Genomic DNA, 9,591 nt, shown 5'->3' on the forward strand with positions numbered 1-9,591 from the left:
CGTGGTAGCTACCTCTTAGATATGAGCTAGGTGCTAGGAGTAATAAAAATTTACGAAAATGTGCCCTAAAAAATATATATCCAAAATAAATTGAGACATGACGTGTCTACGGCCATGAGAAAAACTTGGTAGGACCTGGGGTTGTCATAGCACCTTGGGGCCGATGCCTTGGTTTCCATGGGGTGAACACTGATGTCTAAAAAAGCCTCTGAAGAAGACCTTTGAGGAACCTATCGCCTTGATAGATGTTGGTAGGACTCGGGGGTACACTATGGGCCCTCAAGACCGATGCTTTCATCTTCAAGGGGTACTCCTTAGGTCATAACAGAAAGAAAAAGGGTCTGTCGCCCTTGGGATACTTAGCGGTCTTTAGATTCTTTTGGCGGAGGTCTCTTGGCCATTGCTTGGGTCTCTTTGGGATAGAACCTTAATCTTTATCACCTTCTACACACATATCAAAAAAGAAAAAAAAGAAAACAAAGAAAAAAAAGAAAACAAAGAAAAAAAAGAAAAAAAAACGAGAGTTCCAATCACCTTTGCTCATATTTAGGAGTAGGTATGCCATTTAGGAGTAACTTACATACTGGTAGGACATTGAGACTACGGTCATAACCTGCGGTGTACAAAGCACACTTGCCTTTACGTAGCACTATCTACTACTTAAGTCTCACTTTGACCAGTCTTTACTCACCTATTTTAGGACTCATTAAAACTTTAATCAGCCTTGCACGTGTATGCTCACGTGTGAAATCATCATTGCTGATTTTTCTTTTCTTTTCTTTTCTTTTTCTTTTTCAATAAGAGACTTTACTTGTATCCATTATCTTTTTTGTTGCAGCTCTTGCTACTACCGCGCTCGAGGACGTGCGCAAAATAGGAAGGGGGGAGTGTTGAAGATTAATACAAGGATGCAACAAAAAAGATACTTAGGGCTCTTGTAAAGAGTTCCACTTTGTAGATGTATGTGGGAGAGGGCTTCACAATAATCCCACATGGGAACTTTTGAGAGTTCTAGAATTTTTGTATAAAAGGTGGCTCATTTGAGAGCATGGACACATTGGGCAAACTCATGTTTGAGCTCTCTTGAGACTAGCTCTCCCTCTTCTTCCATAGAGGTGCAAGCTCTTCTCACTCCCCATCTACATTGTTGTAAGTTCTATTCTTTTGTTAATTCAATGCAATGAGTTGATATTTGTCTCTCTTCTCGTGTCAATTCTCTAGTATGCATGTTTCTTATTGATAGCTTAAAGGATTGTGTGCATGCTAGGGAAATGAGTATTGAGAATGAAGAATGCTTTGATCATGTGTAAGCAATAGCTAGGCTTTCTTCTTGTTTGGATGTATGGATGAGTGGAATGTGGAGTTGAGTGAGCAATAGCAAGATTGAGTTTGAGTGTGTGTTGAGTCTATGTCAATAGTAGTAGTTTTCTTAGCATTCTCTCCATCAAATGGATAAGCTTTTGTGCACCGGTACGGGTTGAATCCCTAGCTCCAAAAGGGATGCAAATCCCATTGGATTGAGCTAAGTGTGTATCATACTACTCTTGCTACAAGTGAGAGAGTTATTCCGTCTCTCCATTGGGGCTTCTCATCCTCTGGGCAACGATTAATGTACTGCTTCATTCTATTTACACAGTCTCTAACACTCTCATTCTCGCCTTGCTTGAAAGAGTAGATGTGTGCTACCGTGTCATGTTGTATTCCCATCAAGGAAAAAGCAGCAATGAATCTCTCTTCCAAAACTCGTAAAGAAGATTTGTCTGAAGCCTCTAATGCCTGAAACCAAGCCAGGGCTTTTCCCTCAAGAGTGAGTCCAAATCCTTCAATTTGAGAGCCACTTGCTTAGCTCGAACTGCTTGCCTAAATGCTGCTACATGGTCGTATGGATCTCCCGACCCTTCATACTTCTTTACCAGTTTCTGAAGAGTTGATGGCCTTACTTGTCATGAATACTCATCATAGGGCCTACGGCCTCTCACTCTCAGTGGGAATTGTTCCTCTCTTTGGAAAGATGGTCCACATGTTTCCAAAATTGGTGTGGGTACCCTATTACCAGCCTCACCAAACCCCTCCAAAGATCTTGTCACCCGCATTTCAGGAGGTGCATTAATGGGAGGCCGAGTTGGCTCCCCTACCCTCCGATTGTTATAGTGAGAAAGATGTTGTTGTGGTGTGACCTGTGGTCGCACATTTGGTGTAGGACGATATCTTGGTGCTAGAGTTGGGCTACTAGCAGTGGTCCACTTGGATGTTGAAGGTCCCTCTCTAGTGAACTCTCGTAGGGGAGGAGCAACAGTTTCTCCAAGAAAGGCTGTCTTTCCCGATTTGGCTGTATTTGTCGAGAACACTTCCATGAATAATGGTTGTCCTTTCCACGTGAGCTCCCGAATCTCTTTCCAATCTAAGGTTCGGTATTCATTGGCCCATTTATCAATTATTCTGTTCATGTGTCCTGCAAGCTTCTCAACTACCACCACATGAGCTAGAGGAAGATCCAGCTCTGGCAATTTAGTTGTGGCATAATATCCCTCTAACGAGTCCTTATAGACCTCTTGAAGTGGGTCATCCTGTAAGACCTTTGTCACTGGAATTTGTCGTACAAACTCCCATTGGCTTTCAGCCCCCTGATCCATTTTACTCTTGCCTTTCCTATCCCTTTCCAAATTTAGATCTACAAGAAGTAAATCATCTCTGGATGGTTTTGAGGACTGGGCATTGGAGGGTCCAGGCATGTCCGGCTCAATGAGCCAGTCATCTCTAGACTCCCTTGCTCTGGAAAGTTTTGATAAGTCTAAGAACTCGGTTTTAGAGAGTTCCCCTAATTTGTCTACATTTTCTGGGTGGTAGGTGACTTCGTAGCGAACACCATCTCCACCCATGTACATGTTATCCTGGTCATTGACTAGAGGTGCTCTATTAAGTTCTGAGAAAATGTCTGCGATCTTAACAAGATACCGTTGTTGTGGATCCCTAAAGATCTCAGCTCCTTGAGCATTTGTGTAGACATATTGGAGTCTCACATTAAGTGTTAACCCCATGGTGTCGGCTTCAAATGGATTAAAGGATCTTGTGGGTGTTCTATTTGGGGCTACGGGATGACTATTTGTCAGCCCAAAATTGTCCATGGACAATGAACTAGTTGTTCTGGAGAAAAGGGTATCGGATTGGGATTCAGAAAGGGTTTCAGCAATATCTGCCAAATTTCCTACTGATTGGGTCCCACTTTCTTGCGTAGGTACTCTAGAAGGTGCCCTAGGCCTTATGGCAAAATCTACAAGACGTCCCGACCGCAAGTGCATAAGGTCAAAATTTTTTGGTTTTTTATGTGTTTTTGTTTTGTTTTGTTTTAATAAATAAATATATATATATATATATGTATATATATATATATATATTTTAACCTACCTAATCACTAAATGCAACTAAAATGAGTATGTGTGGCGTAACTATCTATCCTACTTTATTATTATTATTTTTTTTAAATGATTTTTTTAATGATTTTATGATTTTTATGTTTTTTTTAATTTACACAAAAATTATGAATCACACTAAAAAAATACTAATTATGCACAAAGTTACAAAAATTAAAAAAATGCAGGTTACACTAATTATGCAAAAAAAATTAAAAAAAATGAAGAATTACAAAATATGCAAAAAAATAGACTCCTAAAAAACACTTAATATATATAATTTTTTTTAAATTTTCTTTTGTTTTCTTTTATTTTTTTCTCCTTTTGTTGGTTTATATATATATATATATATATTTTATTGTTTGTTTGTTTGTTTGTTTTTTTTTATAAAACTAATAAATTTCGTGCCAAATATAAAAAATATGAATTTACTAATTATGCATCATTTACAAAAATTCTTAAAAAAAAAGAAAGCTACTTTAATTATGCAAAAATTTAAATAATGAACAATGGATTCAAAATACAAAAATTAAATTGTTTTTCCTTTTTTTTTCTATCTCTTTTTTTTTTAAAAAAAATAAATTGTTTTTTTCTTTTTTTTTCTTTTTTTTTTCTTTCTTTTTTTTCTTTTTTTCTCTTTTTTGTTTTTTTTAAAAATATTTTTTTGTTGTGGTTTTTTTATATTTATTATTTTTATTTTTATTTAAAAATACAAAAAAACATGAAAAATTAAAAAATAAAAAAAATAAAAAAATGAAAATGCACCTACCTTATCCGCCGCCTCGCCGACTCCCGGATTCGTTGCCGCACCCACTTCTAGACTCTTCAATGCACCACCTCTCCACTGCCAGCCTTCGTCTGCTCCTTCGCTTCCTCTTCCAGTCGCCGTTGCTCTTCCGCTTCACTTCCCACTTCCAGTCGCCGCCCACAGTTGCACGTTTTGCAACGCTGTCGGCCCTTCTACCAGCCTTCTGTACTACCTTTCAGCTGCCGACTTCCAGCCCTTCTCTTCCCACTTCCAGTCGCCGTTGCTCTCTCGCTTCACTTCCCACTTCCGTCTACTCCTTTCAGCTGCCGACTTCCAGCCCTTCGCAACTGACGCCTTCGCTCGATGCCGACGGCCCCCTCCTCTATGCAGCGCTCAACGCAGGCCCTTCCACAGCGCTTCTACTCCTTTCAGCTGCCGACTTCCAGCCCTTCGCAACTGACGCCTTCGCTCGATGCCGACGGCCCCCTCCTCGATGCAGCGCTCAACGCAAAGAATTATATATATATATATATATATATATATATATATATATATATTTGTTTTTTTTTTAAAGCCGTCTCCTCTGCGTTCCTTTCAGCCGCCCTTCCAACAGACTTTTGCCAGGATCTAAAGATTACAGTGAAGATTACTAGTTCCAGATATTTGTTGTCTTTATGAAGGTCAACCTCAACTTAGTACAAATGTATCTTACTTATTATTGATTTGGGCAAGTAAAGCTGTTTTTGAGGTTGAAGATTCAACCCCAAAACAAAAAGAAAATAAAAAATAAAAAATAAAAAACCGCCTCCAACACCTCCTACCAACCTCTCGGCAACCCCGTCAAAGATGCAAAAACAAAAAGTGCATAAATCTGATTAATGGCGGGATTTCTCTACCGCAATGAGGTTTTAATTATTATTATTTTTTTGCTTCTAATCAAAAAACTGAAAACACACAAGGCGCCCTTGAGATCACACACTCAATGCCCTTGCAAACTCTACTCTAATCTACCCTAATCCACGATTTTGCAATCAATGGAGCACCTAGTAAGAAGTAATGGTTAACACCCTTCACTAACTTAGGTGTTCGTTCCCCGGCAGCGGCGCCATTGTTTAGGACATCATAGCATAGCGGAGGCTACACTCCAACCCACACACTTTGTCAATCCGTGAATGCAACCCGGTTAGCGCATAGAGGCTATCCCGAATGGGAGAAGATGAGTTAACCACACACTAATGACTTCTAGTCCTACTCAATCCTTCTTCAACACTCAAGCAATCAATCTTACATAATCAAAGCATCAAGATTAGGCTACACTTAAGCATAAAAATGCAACTTATGCAAAGAATCTAACATGCAAAGAGCTATCACACAAGCCTCAACTACACATCATTTCATGCACAAGCTTCATCACATGCACTCTACAACTCACAAATCAAAACATCATTAAGAAATCTAGATTAGCAAGTGTGTAGACCATAACCTCATATCATTGAAAATGTAGAGAATAGAGAGTACAAGATTGAAGCATGAATGGAGATGGAGAGCCTTGGGAGAGCACTTGAGAAGGAGCTATGGAGCAAGCTCTCTCTATGAGCCTCTCAACCAAATGACCAAAGAGTCCCCTAGCTCTCAAATGGGCCACCTTTTATACAAAAATTCTAGAACTCCCAAAAGTTCCCATGTGGGATTATTGTCAAGCCCTCTCCCACATTCATCTACAACTTGGAACTCTTTTCAAGAGCCCTAAGTGTCTTTTTTGTTGCATCCTTGTATTGATCTTCATTCGTCATGCAACACCACCGTCCATACGACAGTAGAACGCCAAGGTCCGAATAAACAATTTGGTGTAATCCAAACCCCAGTCACTCATCACGGTAAGCCATTTCAGCTTTTGATTGATTGTGGTAGTACCCATTCATTCCTTTCTCCTAGGTGCTTGCAAAAATTAAACTTGAGTCAAAAAATAGCTAGAATAATGATTGTAGAGTTAGCCACTGGAAAGGAATTGTATCTCACCACTCTATAGGGAACCTTGATTTTGAGCTGGGTAATGAGCAAACTCATGGCCACTTTAGGGTCTTGCCCTTAGGAATTCATGATGGAATCCTTGGGATGGATTGGTTAATTGCAAGCAAAGCTAGCATTCATTGTAACCAGGGGAGTATCACTTTTGAAAATGAGCATGGCCAAGTAGGGGATAACAAGAAAACGTAAACCTAGGGTAGTTAAGGCAAAACATCTTCTCAAGGGAACACGTAAAGGTCAACAAGTTTTCTTAGTCAAGCTCAACAAAGCCATTGAACCCAGTATGGAGACAGAACCTTCTTGGCTCCAAGAATTCTCTGACATCTTCCCTGACGAGCTTACAGGGCTACCGCCTCCTCGAGAAGTCGATCATGAAATCGAGGTGATCCCTGGAGCTCAACCCGTCTCAAAAACGCCCTATAAAATGTCCCTTCTTGAAGCCATTGAACTTAAAGAGCAAATTTTCCAACTCATTGAGCAAGGATTTGTACGTCCCAACCTGTTCTTTTCCAAAAAAAGAAGGACGGAACTCTCCGCCTCTGCATAGATTATCAAGGGCTAAATCAGGTCACTGTGTCAAGAATAAGTATCCTATCCCTCGCATCGACGAACTTCTTGACAGGCTTCATGGGGCCAAAATCTTCTCAAAAATAGATTTGAGGTCTAGTTACTATCAGATCAAAGTCAAGGAAGCAGATATACCCAAGACAGCCTTCAATACCCATTATGGCCACTATGAGTTTACTGTAATGTCATTCGGGTTAACCAATGCTCCTGCAAAACCTTCAACCGCCTAATGCAAGATATATTCCATCCTTACTTGGATGAATTTGTGCTTGTTTTCTTTGAGTTTACTGTAATGTCATTCGGGTTAACCAATGCTCCTGCAACCTTTAACCGCCTAATGCAAGATATATTCCATCCTTACTTGGATGAATTTGTGCTTGTTTTCTTTGAATCTATTCCAAATCAATGGAAGAGCATGAAGAGCATGTACGTAGAGTTCTGCAATTGTTGCGCACAAACACAAACTCTATGCCAAGAAGAGCAAATGTACCTTCTTTACTCATCAAATTGAGTATCTTGGAGTCATCGTCTTTGGACCCCGCCAAAGTCAAGGATATTCTAGAGTGGCCACCCCCTAAATTAGTTCGTGAAGTTCGTGGGTTTTTGGGAATCACGGGATGGTATAGGACTTTTATCAAAGATTATGCCTTGGTAGCTGCACCTTTGACAGATCTTCTTAAGAAGGATTGCAAAATAGTATGGCTGCCAATCTATCAAAACAGTTTTGATCATCTCAAGGTCATTATCACTTCTGCCCCAGTCCTGAAACTTCCTGATTTCGCCGCCAAGGAATTTGAAGTGGTTACTGATGCTAGTAGTCTAGCACTTGGTGGTGTCTTAGGCCAAGAAGAAAGACCAGTCACTTATACTTTCCGCAAGCTGAAGCAATATGAAGCAAATTATGCCACCCATGATTTGGAGCTCTTAGAAGCTGTTCATTGCCACAATTATGGAGACATTATCTCTTAGGGAGAAAATTCCAGCTTGTAAAACTGACCACAAAAGTCTAAAGTGGATCTTCACCTAGCCTAACCTCAACATGCGACAAAGGAGATGGATTGAAATTCTACAAGAATATGACTTCGACATCAAATTCCGCCATGGGAAAGATAATGTGGTAGCAGATGCACTTAGCCACAAATCTTTCTTGAGTGCAATTTCAATGCGAAATAATCCCATACTGGTCAAGGTGGAAGAAGTCTCATCTCATGACCCAGATTATTAGAGGATGATGAAGTTAGTAGAAGAAGGAGGAAATTCAGAGAAAGAGAAGAATCTAATCAAGGGATACTCCACTCATGAAGGAAGCCTCTACTTCAATCACAGGCTATGTATCCCTAAGGATCCTGCTTTAAAGAAACTAATCCTCCATAAAGCTCATGATAGTCCTGCTACTCTGCAGGACACCCAAGCTATGCAAAAACATTAAATGCTGTAAGAAGGAGCTTTCATTGGGCAGGCTTGAAAAATGATGTGCTTCAGTACTTGAAGAAATGTCTCTCATGCCAAAGGATCAAAGCTGAAAGGGTCAAGATGCCTGGAAAAGTTCAACCCTTAGATATTCCCCAAATGAAGTGGGAGCGCATTAGTATGGATTTTGTCACAAGTCTCTCCATTGTTCAAGGAGGATATGACTCCATTCTGGTAGTAGTGGACTTACTTACCAAAGTAGCTCACCTTATACCAGCAAAGAAGACCTTCAAAGCTTCTGATGTTGCTCGAATATTCATCAAGGAAGTTCTCAAACTTCATGGTCTCCCAAAAAGGATAGTAAGTGATCGGGATTCTGACTTCACTTCAAAGTTCTAGCAGTCTTTATTTCAAGCCCTGGGAACTCAACTTTGCTTTAGCACAGCTTATCATCCAGAGACCGATGGCCAGACTGAGAGAGTCAATCAAGTAATTGAAGACATTCTCAAAGCATACTGTGGACATGAACCAAGAAGGTGGATTCAATATCTTCCTCTGGTAGAATTTGCCTACAATGCATCAAAGCATAGGAATGTCACCGTTTAAAGCACTCTATGGGCAAGAATGCTTGTCTCCTCTAAATTTCTCTGATCCGACCATAAGAGTTGAGGCATCTAGAAAAATGCTTAAAGAGATGGAGGAACAAACCAAGGCAATCCAAAAGGATATTAAAGCTACCCAAGATCGACAAAAGCATTATGCTAACACCAAGAGGTCTGAAAGGATCTTCAAGGAAGGAGACAAAGTTCTTCTATGAGTGCGACCCAAATGAAGTTCCCTATCACCTGGGAAATATAAGAAACTCAGCCCTAGGTATTGTGATCCCTATACAGTTATCAAGTGTCTAGGTAAAAGTGCCTATAAACTCCAGCTCCCAGCCCATATCAAAATCCACAATGTATTTCATGTAAGTTTATTAAAACCATATGTACCCAGTCTCGATCATATTCTTGATGATGAACAAGTTGTAATCCCTACTCAAGGAGTCCTTGAATTACAGCCCAATAGCATCATAGATTCTAGGGAAAGGCAACTCCAAAATAGAACTCTTGTAGAACATGTAGTACAGTGGAAAGATTACCCTGAAGAAGATGCAACTTGGGAAGATGAAGCTACACTCTTAAGGGATTATTCCCAATTCATGACGAGATGAGGATATCTCGATTTCTTTAAGGGGGGAAGGATGCAACATACCCATCTTCACTAATAAAGAAATGTTCATGTAATAGATAAATTTATGAGTTTTTATGGTATAAAAATCAATGATTTTATTATTTTTGTCATTTCTACTTAGAATCTTCAAATTCTGAGCCCAACTTTGGAATCTGCGTGCGGTTTTACCCTAATATAGGATTTTACAGCATCCAA

The sequence above is a fragment of the Cibotium barometz genome, chromosome 61, assembly GCF_041138505.1.
Source record: "Cibotium barometz isolate CiBa-2024 chromosome 61, ASM4113850v1, whole genome shotgun sequence".
Lineage (NCBI taxonomy): Eukaryota > Viridiplantae > Streptophyta > Polypodiopsida > Cyatheales > Cibotiaceae > Cibotium > Cibotium barometz.